General features: G+C 41.7%; 1 long non-coding RNA gene across 1 annotated transcript; it reads left to right on the forward strand.

The window, feature by feature from the left end:
- Positions 1 to 1,432: 1,432 nt before the first annotated feature.
- Positions 1,433 to 12,511, forward strand: LOC138843689 (uncharacterized). The gene is made up of 3 exons (XR_011378624.2): positions 1,433 to 1,718; positions 4,148 to 4,220; positions 12,178 to 12,511. It is a non-coding gene; the product is annotated as an uncharacterized LOC138843689 (long non-coding RNA).
- Positions 12,512 to 12,826: the final 315 nt, after the last annotated feature.

Here is a 12,826-nt window from a genome sequence, read left to right on the forward strand (position 1 = left end):
AAAAGATACTAGCGAAATGCTGTGAGTCTGTGCTAAAAAAGGAATTGATTGTAATTAGATGGCCAGGGAAGACTTCAGAACCTATTTAGATAAAGATGTTTCTGAAGAGAGGTGGCATTTGAACAGGACCTGCAGGGGTGAATATCATTTTGACAAGTGTTAGAGAAAGAAACTGGAGTTCCGGGCAGATAGTGACCAAAGGTATGGGGGCAAGAGCCGGCTGGACAGCACCAGACATCTAATGAGACTGGGAGGCATGGTGTAGGCATGGAGACTTGGGTGTGTATAGGAATGGCAGGAAGGACTTTGAATGTGTGCAAAGACCAGGGTTGGTGGTGACTGGGGGCCTCTAAGGAGCTCAAGAGCTTGGTCAGGGGTGCTTGTAAAAGTAAGACAATTTTACTGATGTGGGGAAAATGAGATAGAGAGGCAGGAAGGCCAGTGGACACTCATATTAACTGACATTTATTGAGCACCAAACACCAAGCTAAGCACCATATTTTCATGTTCTGACTTAAAAAAAAAACATCCTATTATCATCCCTGTATTATATACTGGTAACTACAAAGTCATATACCAAACACAAACCAGATTTTATGATTTTACCCTGCTCTGCTCTGCCAGCAGAGAAGGAGTGCTTTGCCAAGGTAACCAGTATACTATCGTCCTGTTGATGTGGCAGGTTCCCCAACACACGGAGGTACTAAATGGATGTGCCAGTAGCAGATCAAAAAAAGACATAAAGGACTGACTTGAAGGAATATGAGATTGGACGAGGGATAATGAACTCTCTTGTGACCCACTGAATTTTGAGTAGCTGGAAAGGAAGACTATGATATCCACAAACCATCTATGAAAGAGCTGGGGTCCAGAGATTAAAGAGAAATGCACGGAGAGTAGCAATTTATGGTGTTCATTTTTGTTTGTAACACGCCTTTCAGTTAAGCACAAGAAAATCGAGCAGCATATGAACAAATAAAGCATGAAAGCAAGTAGCTGCCTGAGCAAGCTCTAATCAACTGATTTAGAAGAAAAATTCAAACTGATTGACTGGCCTTCATTATAGTGACAGCAATAAATCCTCTTGGCCAAACAGAATTTGGTCTAATTTTAAAGGTATGCTATGTATTATCGCTTTGCATACCAAAATATTCATATATCTTGGGAAAGTATCAAAAATCATGTTTTTCCTTTCAAAGAGTGGAATGCAAAATACCCAGCAAATCTTCCTGGTTGGCGCCTGGGTGAATGAACTCCTTGTTATTTCATTTAAGCTGCTAAATATCTATTAGAGTGAAATTATGGGCTCTTTGCACATGTAGTTTCCACTTGTAGGTTCATGAGCACGCAAGCAGTCAGTGTGATTCCAAACCTTCTGTTCTCTAAGGCAGGTTCTCTTCATGCCAATAATTGCCCAGCGCATGGCCAATAGTGCAGAAGAGAAAACATTTCCTCCATGCACTGCACCAGAGAGAGTCAGAGAAGACCTTCGGATAGGCAAAGGGACAAACCAAAGCCTCCTGCTAATATTCGACTTTCTTTTAAAAACCTCAAGGCACCAGCAATTACATGTATCTCAGGTTGTCACTCCCTGACCTTCATTCTGACCCAAGGACTGCTTTCTCCAGAAATAAGCCACCTACTTGACAAACCCAGGATGACTCCCTCCTCTTTCAGCTCTTGCCACTTACCCACACTGTGTATTTCAAGTTTTTCAGGTAAGCCACCTGTGTCTTTTGCTAAGCAATGAATGGAACTGGGGTGGGGTGTGGTGGGATAACTCAGATGCTTTAAAAACAAAACAAAAAACAACTGTTCCCTTGATTCAGCTATACTAACTTTCTCACTGCATGCGATGAACACATCTAAGTAACACGTTAAGGTCAACAACTTTATCAAAGCATAGAGCTGTCAGGTAACAGGAGAGGATTTTTGCCAAATCAGAATGCATAAACTTTCAGTATAGAAACTGGAACATGAATTAAGCTCATATCACTCAAAAAGAGCTGAATGCACCTGAAACCAAAGTACACTGTCAGCCACCTCCACTTGCTCCGGGCACTGATGCCTTGATTAGCTATGCAAGAAGCTACCTGCTATTTTAGAATTATATGAAGTCACCCCAGGGGATCTACAAGCTTCTCACGCACAAGATACTGACTTTTTCCCCCTTCTTCTTGGCTTAGTGCACAGTTGTTGCTACATCCAGGTAAGTACTATATCATGGATTGCTATTGCATAAGCTGTCATTAAGGCAGCTTGCCTTCTCACAAAAGACCCAGTCTGCAAACAATAATGGTTTGTTGCTAAACCCCCCTAAGACTAAAAGACACCTATCTTTTTTTTTTCAGATAGTAAGTATTCCCCTAGAAGATTAGGGAGCTGAAAGCTTAATTTCCAAAAATGACTTTTTTTTCTTTATGTAACAGAAAATATTCCCTCCACTCTTTTTTTTTTCTTTTTAATAAATTATTTTCTCTCCTAAAATAGTAACTAAATATATAAGAACAAAAGAATAGCTCATACGATAGGTATCTACCGAAGGTTGCCAGTGTACATAATGTTAGAGATTCGCTGCCGGTCAACATGTTTCTACCTGAGATACATAGGTTCTGTTTTGATTCTAGACTGCTTCAAAACATTTTCAGATGAAAATGTGATCAAGGAACGTGAGAGACTGACAGCTCAGCTCTCCAAAGCCAAGGTTAATAAGGGCTTTTGTATACTTTCCCAAACAAATACATTAACACAGCTAACCTTTGACCTACACCAGCCTTAATCTTTCCGCCTTAAGCTTCTCCTGAGAAGGGTGTAACAGTTCTGGCTAATTCAGCTGTGCCAAAAAGGGTGCTGAACATTCTATGCTTTAGATCGAAACCAACTTAATCCCTCATCTTTCATCTTCCCAGATTTCCAGAAAGGTTTGCAATGATTCAAACTGTTGGTAGACTTCTCAGGCTTAACCTTCAAGATTGGAGTAGTTCATATTAAAAAAGGAAAGTACCAGATCTCTGCATGTGCTCAGTTAGCTCAGCATTTCCCAGTTCAAATCCCCAGGACCATTCCATCCATGAAGACTACTGAAATTAGAATCTCCCTGAAAGTCAACTCAGATTGTCATCCCTCTCAATCACCCATGTGCTTGCCCTGGCATTAGCATGTGGAGTCTGTCTGTATGTCCAAGCTGCCCTGAGGCCTTAATACAACTTCCTTTACTACATATGCAATTATTATATTATGCATGGAATTTATATTTCTTTTTAAAAGATTTATTTTTATTTATTTGAAAGTCAGAGAGAGAGAGAGATCTTCCATACACTGGTTCACTCCCCAAATGGCTGCAATGGCTAGGGCAGGGCCAGGCCAAATCCAGGAGCCTGGAACTCCATTCAGGTCTCCCACATGGATGACAGGGTTCCAAGTATTTGGGCCATCTTCTACTACTTTTCCAGGCTCAATAGCAGGGAGCTTAAACATTGGAAGTAGAGCAGCCAAGACTCAAACCCAAGCTCATATGGGATAGCATGTAGCAGGAGATGGCTTAATCTGCTGGACCACATCACTGGCCCCACAATTTATATTCCTAGACGCAAAAGTTTCTCATGCAAGTGTATTTGACCTGTGGTAACCAAATGTACCTTGGAAATGAAAGCCAACTGCTTGCTTCACAGATCTGTAGTAAATGCCCTCAACCACATCTTATGGTCCCTCCACTCCAAATTGCCATGCCTTAGTTAGATATCAGAAACCACAGCAAAGGTTGCAGGGCCTAAACCATGGCATGATTAATTTTTGTCTTGAGGGCTTGTCCAAACAAAGACAGTAACTAAAATCCCAGGAACGCAGCTCCTGTGACATGAGGCTACCTCGCTGGCTAATAGTTCTGCTGTACCTGATCACATAGCTGTAAAAGATGGATATGAAATTGTTATTGCTACATGTACTTCAACACCTTGCCAAATGCTTTAAAGTGCAACTCTGAAACCAAACTTGCAGTTGCATAGTGAAATTTGTTGGGAGGAAGAGTTGGAATGGGGGACTTGACCCATTGTGAAGCTATGGGGCATACTTGGGTGTGGCTGAGGGGCCAGGATGGGGAGGTAGGTATTGCAGAATGATCACCCAGTGTCAACCCTTCTCTTCCCAGCTAGCCTGTGATTAGTTCTCTATGGCACACAAGAAAATGCCAAGGAATCTTCTAGGCAGCAAAGCCTCCCATGGTAAGTCCGTGAGCACTTGCTCCATTAATAATACCTCAAGGCCACGAGACAATAAGTACATGCATCTGAAAGGCTCCCCTTGTCCCTGAATCAAAGAGAACATTTTGCTATTGGCTAATTGCTGATTTATCCATTCAACAAATATTTATTCACAGTATACTGAGTCCTTGATACATGCATCATTACACTGGAAACACACTATAACAGGAAACCCTAGCTAAATAAATGTTGGTTTCCTTCTTTCTTGTACCTGGGTAAACATGATCTGATTGAAAACAACTAGCTGACAAGCAATTATTTGACAATCAATTATGAATGAATTTCAAGTTCTTTCAGAAAGGGTTACAGGAAGCTCAAATATATCAAGTCCTTTTTCCAAGTTAGTTCATTTCCAGTTGGGTACTGACAACCAGAACTCAGGTAAGATACCCTTATGCACATTGTGCCATCGGAACAGTTTCTTTCTGGGATTCCTGACTCTGATTATCAATCAATTAAAAAAATTATAACAAAATTCATTTTCTCTTCAACCTTCTTGTGTAATCTAGCACGTACAATTTTTTTTTCTGACGTGCAGAGTGATAGGATAGATTTGATCAGCAGCATTTTATTACAAAAGCAACAGGTAATAATTACCTAGATGACTCATATGAGAGCTGTTGTCAGCATATCTAAAAAGGAAGCAAAAGGCATTAAAGTTTGGTTGTAGAGATGAAGCTAAAAGCTTGGTTTTTAGATATCACCTAATTTCAGGAAGTGCGTGTTTTAAAATCTGATCCTCACCAGGACTTCGTGGGTGCAGAACTGAAAGAGTCCCATGAAGGGGAGCAGATTAGTTAGAAGGTGGGAACCCCGCCATTCTCTGTTGAGCACAGACCAACAGGAATTGAGTTACAAGTGTTTATTATTTCTCAAGATGTACTATCGCATCAACACGAAGGGGACACTCTCTGAGCCCAAGAACAAGGACCTCAGGAAGGTCGCTGAGGAGTCAGCCTTCCACCAGCTCGCCTGGAGCCTTGGGTCTTTGTTCTCACAGCAGCCTCTCATGCAAGATGTCACTTCCCTGGCTCGAACCAAGCGGGAGGGGAAGGAAGGGTCGTGGCTAAGCACAGGATAGCAGAACTCTTTTCTACAATGGATTGCATATCTTTCTGCTGTATGCCGACCTCCGGATGATTTATAGCCCTTATTTTCTTTTCTCTCTTTCCGCGTACGGCTTGCCAAAGTAGACTTTAACCCTGCCTTGAAGCATGCAAACACAGAGATCTGTCTTCCCTGGTGCACTGGCCCTGTGCCAAATGAAAGTTGAATGACAAAATTACACTCCGAAGGAAGGATGAGGGGATAAGTTTAACAGGCTAGGAGGAACACCGCCCAGTGTTCTCTCCAGTGTTAGAGTTTAGAAACCTAAGAGCTAGGCCATGCATCTCCTGCCGCACCAGAAGACTGTTTCCCACTCTGCCCCAACTCCAGCCGAGTTATAACACAAAAACTGCACACAGATAAGGGGGCACCGAAAAGTTTGTAGAAAATGGAATCAATGCTAATGAACTTTTTCAAGTATCCTCGTATTGAATCCCATTTGATTTGTTTGGCATAGGGCATCAGAAGTTGTGCCCCACTATCCCTTGGTTCTGTTTTATTTGAAAGAACAAGGAGGGGCCGACATTATGGTATAGCTGGTAAGGCTACCATATGGGATGCAAGTTATGCATTTGGGCACTGGTTCAAGTCCTGGCTGCCTCACTTCCAATCCAGCTTCCTGCTAATGTGCCTAGGGAAGCAGTGGAACATGGCCCAAGTGTTTGGACCCCTGCACCCATGTGTGAGATCTGGAAGAAGCTCCCGGCTCCTGGATTCAGTGTGGTCCAGCCCCAGTCATTGTGGCCATTTTCAGAGTGAACCAGTAGATAGAAGACCTCTCTCCTCTCTCCCTCTCTCTCTCTCTCTCTCTCTAATTCTGTCTTTCAAATAAATAAAATAAGTCTGAAAAATAAAATAATGGACAAGAAATTGTTTGCATTCTCTAATCCTTTCCTTGCCTCAATATGGTTTAGCTTTATGGCAAATTGCGATACCAGTCACCTTGTTTCTGAGCTGTTCTCCATCCCACCTACCAGCAAGCTGTCAGAGCTTTATGCCACCCAGGCTTTCTCTCTTTTTTTTTTTTTTTTTTTTTTTTTTTTTTTTTTTTTGACAGGCAGAGTGGACAGTGAGAGAGAGAGACAGAGAGAAAGGTCTTCCTTTGCCGTTGGTTCACCCTCCAATAGCCGCAGTGGCTGGCGTGCTGTGGCCGGCGCACCGCGCTGATCCGGTGGCAGAAACCAGGAGCCAGGTGCTTTTCCTGGTCTCCCATGGGGTGCAGGGCCCAAGCACTTGGGCCATCCTCCACTGCACTCCCTGGCCACATCAGAGAGCTGGCCTGGAAGAGGGGCAACCGGGACAGAATCCGGCGCCCTGACCGGGACTAGAACCCGGTGTGCCGGCGCCGCAAGGCGGAGGATTAGCCTAGTGAGCCACGGCGCTGGCCCAGGCTTTCTCTTGGTAAGGAGATGGGTAGCTAACTTGCAAGAGACTTCCTTTTGTCATTCTTCACATGCCTGTAGCTGTAAGAGAAGACATCTAAATGTCTCTTAGCGTCCAAGATCTTTGCCCCGAGTTGCAGAGCTGCACATTGAGCAGTTTATTGGACCCCTACCTGGGGATGTCTAGTAGATAGCTCCCCTTACAAGTTTGTCCTGATGTACAGCCTGGCTGTATCATCTTCCTGTCTGTTACCCACGTCAGTAGCCACTGAGTTAACCACGCCCCCTACACTTTCACCACAAAGTCATTGCCAATCTCTGTCTATTCTACCTTTTGTTCATTTACAGGTATTTAAGGGGTGCCTACTCTGTTCTAGAAACATTTCTAGGTTCTTGGGATAGGTCAACAGGAAAAATGGGAAAGATTTCTGCCATTCTGGAGTTTATATTCAGGTTTTTAGAAGACTACTAGTAATGATAGTATTGATGATACAGTGATCATGATGATGATGATAAATCATGGACAGATTTTTAAGTAGAACATATCTAAGAGGATTGGGAGTGCCAGTGAGGGTGAGCAGGCAGCACTGAAATTTTAAGCTAAGAGGGTGGGTAAGCCTCATTGAGATAGGACATTCGAGAGTTAAGGCATTAATCCTTAAAGTGCTCCTAGCAGAAAGAACAGCTAGTGCGCGCATTTCACAGTGGGAATGTTCCTCATATATCCAGGGAAGATCAAGGCGGTCAATGTGATGGGAGCCAGTATGAATGAGTGGGCAAGTGGTACAAAAGGAGGCCAGAGAGGGAACCAAAGAAAACAGCAACAGGTTATCTGCACAATGTAATGTCCTTTCCCCAAAGTGTAACGTGAGGGGAGGGAGTGGCATAGGACTTCATATTTGACTTATAAAAGAATATTATGACTACTGTATGGAAGACTGATTTCAGGGCAGCAAGAAAAGAAGCAAAAAGATCAATGCAGATGTGACTGCAATAAGCTCACTGAAAAACAGGGTTACAATAAATCTAAGTGGTTTCAGTAGGAATGTAAGAAGTGGCTAGATTTTACATAAATTTTGAAATAAAGTCCAAAATGATTTTTTTTTGTTTAGGACTAATTTTAGGGTTGCAGAAATGTTCCAAAAAAGAGAGAGCTCCCATCTACCTTTAATTTGGCTTCCTCCAATACTAATTATGTAACCATTAGGCAGTGTTCAAATCCAGGAAATTAGCATCGATACAAAACCATTAACTAAATTTTAGAATTTGCATCTCTTCAGTTTTCCTCAGTGTCCTTTCTCTGCTCCAGTACCCATTAGAGCAATCCACATTGAATTTAAAAGTTGTAGCCCCTTACTTTCCCCCAGTCTGTACAAGCAGTGTGCTAGTACCTTGTGTTTCATCACCTGGACACTTCTGATGAGTAATCGTCAGGTGTTTGGTAGAATGTCCCACAATTCAGTTTTTTCTGATTAGTTTATGATTGCATTGCATTTTTGGCAAGAATATCGCTGAAATGATGTGTGACTTTCTCAATTCGTCATATCGGAAGGAGCAGTACAATGGCACTGTGGCCCAGTGAGTTAAGTCACCACTTGAGACACCCACGTTCCATATCAGAGTGCCTGTGATCAAGTCCTGCTTTCCCTCCTGCCGATGTGTGTCCTGGGAGGCAGCAGATGAGGGGTGATTCAAGTACTTGGTTGATGGTGGCTCGAATACACAGCCAGGCATGGGGTGGGGGGTAAAGCAACAGTGGCAATCTCTCTCTCTCTCTCTCTCTCTATCTCTCTTTCAATGTCTTTTCCTCTGTATCAGTGTGTCTTATTATCAGGTGATGTTAACTTTTAATTTCACTTCTAGTCATTAAAATATGAGGAATAAGAGAAATCAAGAGTGACACTAAGATTTTTGTTCTGAGCACTAAAGATAATAGAGCTATCAAGTAGGATAGGTAGACTAGGTTTAGGAGAAGATCCATGTCCTTTTATATGTGTGTATGTGTGTGTGTATACATAACTATGTATGTGTGTATATATATATTTATTTATTTGAAAGGTGGAGACACTCAGAAGGAGGCAGAGACTTGGTTCACTCCCCAAATGCCCACAACAGTTGTATTGAGTCAGGCCCAAGCCAGGAGCCCAGACCTCAATCTTGGTCTACCATGTGGATGGCAGAGACCTGAGTACTTAAGCAATCACCTCTGCCTCCCATGATGTACATTTGTAGGAAGCTGGAATCAGGTGTGGTGCTACAACTCGAACCCAGGCATTCAGATATGGGATGCGAGCATCCCAAGCAGTGTCTTAACCACTACACTCAAGTAGTTGCATTCCTGCCATCCATATGGGTGACTTGGAATGAGTTCCTTGCTCTCAGCTTTGACATCTGCCCAGTTCTAGCTGTTTCAAGCATTTGGGAAGTGAGCCGGCAGATGAGAATTCTGTTTCTCTCTCCGTCTCCCTCTCTCCCTCTCTCCTCTCTCCCTCTCTCTTTCCCTCTCTCCCTTTCTCCCCCTCTGTTTCCCTCTCTCCCTTTCTCCCTCTCTCTCCCTCTCCCTCCTTTGCTGAATAAATAAATAAATAGAAATTTTGTGAGAAAAATTGCAAACAATATTAAAAAGTAGCAACCAGTTAGGTTGCAATAAATCTTCTTAGCTGATGATTATCCCCTCTTCATTTCTACTCCAGTTCCTAATCTAGGTCAGTTTCCTTAAGATACTGTCTACCCGTTTGGCATTCAGTTTCTACATGGAAAATGGGGTTTAAATTTGCTTGTATGACAAGAGCCTCGAGTGATTACTGACGTCATAAATAAGAGTGTCAATTGTTAAATCAACAACAGGAGTCACTGTGCACTTGCTCCCCATGTAGAACCTCTGTTCTTATGTGTTGTACTATGAGAATTAACAGTAAAACTAGTCTTCAAATAGTACTTTATACTTTGCGTGTCTGTGTGGGTGCAAACTATTAAAATCTTTACTTAGTATAGAGTTGATCTTCTGTATATAAAGATAATTAAAAATGAATCTTAATGAAAAATGGGATGGGAGAGGGAGTAGGAGATGGGATGGTTTGTGGGTGGGAGGGTGGTTATGGGGGAAAAACTGCTATAATCTAAAAGTTGTACTTTTGAAATTTATATTTATTAAATAACAGCTTTCTACTAATAAATAAATAAATAAATATAAATTTGCTTGTAATTTATGTTTGTTATAAGAATTAAGGGAGACAATACCTAATTGTTTCCCACAGTATCTGGCCCATGATAAATGTTAGCTATTATTGTCATTATTAGTTTTCTGTCTCCTTCCATAGACTATGATCATCTTAATAGCTAAGAAGCTGTATTTTTTTTATTCAAGTACCTGACATTGTATTGATGTATCATTATTGTTCAATCAATACTTATTGAATGGATAGAGAAAATAAGAAGAAAAATTTTAAGGTACTTCTTAACCCAAAAGGTTGAATTATTATGAAATTCCAAACACAGTGGCAGTTAGAATAAAATATAGATTTCTCCTGGGGGTCCTCCCTGGTGATGCCTCTCAAAGTGTACTCTCTGGTTGGCCATTTTGGTGTGAACATACATACTCCGAGTATTGAATGAAAAAGAATTGTCATAGAGCTGCAGCCAGGCCTTGTCTAGAATTCCTCTCATTGCATTTATTTTTTTCAAGATTCATAGGAGGCCAAATCTATGTATCCCATTCATGATGACTCTCTCAAGAATGGCATTTAACTGCTAATGCCTACAATGATGAACAAAGATGACCTTGTGCAAATTAATCTTTTTTTTTTTTACCTAAATAGACATAATGCCTCTTCTAGTACAATGCAATGGCAGAACACTTAATTGTTTGTAAGTCATAAATACAGAGGAAGAGAGAGAGAGAGAGAGAACTTCCATCCACTGGTTTACATTCCAAATGGAAACAAAGGACAGGGCTGGGCTAGGTCAAAGCCAGGAGCTTCTTCCAGGTCTCCCACATGGGTAAAAGGGCACAGTACCTGGGCCATCTTCCACTGCTTTCCTAGGCACATTAGCAGGGAGCTGGATTGGAAGAGGAATAGGCAGGACCTGAAATGGCACATATATGGGCTGCCAGCATTGCAGGCAGGTGGAGGTTCAACCTTCCACACCACAGCACTGGCCCCAGGTCTTTCCCTAATACACAGTAAAATGACAAGAAATTGAAATTAGTATTGTGCTTATTATTCTGTAATTATATGACTAAATCATCAGATAGAGGAAAAACACACCTACTGAGCCCTCCACCTATATGCATGCCTCATCCAATGTTTGCAGTAGGAAATCTCATCCCAACTGTGTGAAGTATTAATATTGGCATCAACTTAGTAATTTATAGAACAAATCTAGGGCCCCAAGTCCTTTTGCTCCAGAGGAGTGCTTTTACCACTGTACCATGCTGAAAAATAAGATAAATAATTAACTGAGGTGAACTTTGGGTGGAAAAAAAACAGAAGTCTTTGTGCTTTTGCCACGTGGAAAGACTTCTAGATAGTTAAATCATTATACTCATCTGAGGGTCCATTTAGATTTAAAGGAAACCTTCAACTAGATCATTAAAACCAAGCTTTCATCTGATAGATACCATGATATTTTTCCTTAGGCCAAGGTTATAAATGTATTTATTTCAATGTTTTCTCCTTGATCAACATTGCAGCTTTAGCTCCTCAATATGAGGGGATAGAGAGAAAGAATAATGAAATTAACAACTCCAATGTTCAGAGTTTCCTATATAGAACTCAACCCTGTTAATAAGAACCATTTATTAATCATTCTTGTTTCCTTTTATTTTTGTTATCTATGCCCCATTTTATAGAGAAAAGAAAATATCACTGAAAAACAAATACATCTCAAGGATTTAATCTGCATCAAACAGGTTCTTTCTGGAGTAAACCTCAATCTCTTTGCATTTGGGGTTCAATTAGCTATCCTTTCTATAGTCTACATTTACTTGGTCACACAATGAGAATTCTTATCTTTAATCCCAACCTGAGGGCATCACAAGATAATTAAGTGTGTCCATGAAACTGTACTTACTAGGGCAGAAAATTGAAATAACATACTTCAGAAAGATTTTTTTTAGCAGGTGTTGAAATTTTAATGTGGTTTCTAGCTAATCTTCAGTTAATTAACATTTTGTACTGTTTCACACACTGAAGTTGGTGATGGAAGATATCACGAAATGATAAGCATTTGTCTCCATATGAATCATTTTAGCAAACATTTGTGCAGCACCAAGAATGTCGGCTGCCAGCACTGAATGCAATACATGAAAATAAATGCAAAATAGCCCTACCATTTAGAACAGAGTGAGCAAATTACAGAACATGGGCCAAGTCTATGTTTGCATATTCCACAACCTAAAAATATTTTTAAAAATATTTATTTACTAGGTCCGGTGCTGTGGTGCAAGGGGGTTAATGCCCTGGCCTGAAGTGCTGGCATCCCATATGGGCACCAGTTCGAGACTCAGCTGCTCCACTTCTGATCCAACTCTGTGCTACGGCCTGGGAAAGCAGTGGAAGATGGCCCAAGCCCTTGGGCCCCTGCACCTGAGTGGGAGACCTGGAAGAACCTCCTGGCTCCTGGCTTTGGATCGGCGCAGCTCCGGCCATTGTGGCCATCCGGAGAGTGAACCATCGGATGGAAGACCTCTCTCTCTGTCTGCCACTCCTCTCTCTGTGTAACTTTGACTTTCAAATAAATAAATGATTCTTTAAAAAAAATATTTATTTACTTGAGAGGGAGAGATGGGAGGGGAGAAAGAGAGAGCAAGCACTCCCACCTGCTGGTCCACTCCCCAAATGTCTGCAACAACCAGGGCCAGGAGCTAGAAGCTCAATTCGCGTCTCCCATCTGGGTGTCAGCAATTCAACTCCCTGAGCCACCACTGTTGCCTTCTGGGATCTTTGTTAGCAGGAAGCTGGAGTCAAGAATCAGAGCCACGAATTAAACCCAAGTACTCCAATATGGACTGTGTGTGTCTTAACAGCTAGGCTAAATACCCAGTCCATAGTTTTTCCATTTTTCTAATGATTGCAG

Source organism: Oryctolagus cuniculus, chromosome 9 (assembly GCF_051225735.1).
Source record: "Oryctolagus cuniculus isolate XC-2025 breed Fujian yellow rabbit chromosome 9, ASM5122573v1, whole genome shotgun sequence".
Lineage (NCBI taxonomy): Eukaryota > Metazoa > Chordata > Mammalia > Lagomorpha > Leporidae > Oryctolagus > Oryctolagus cuniculus.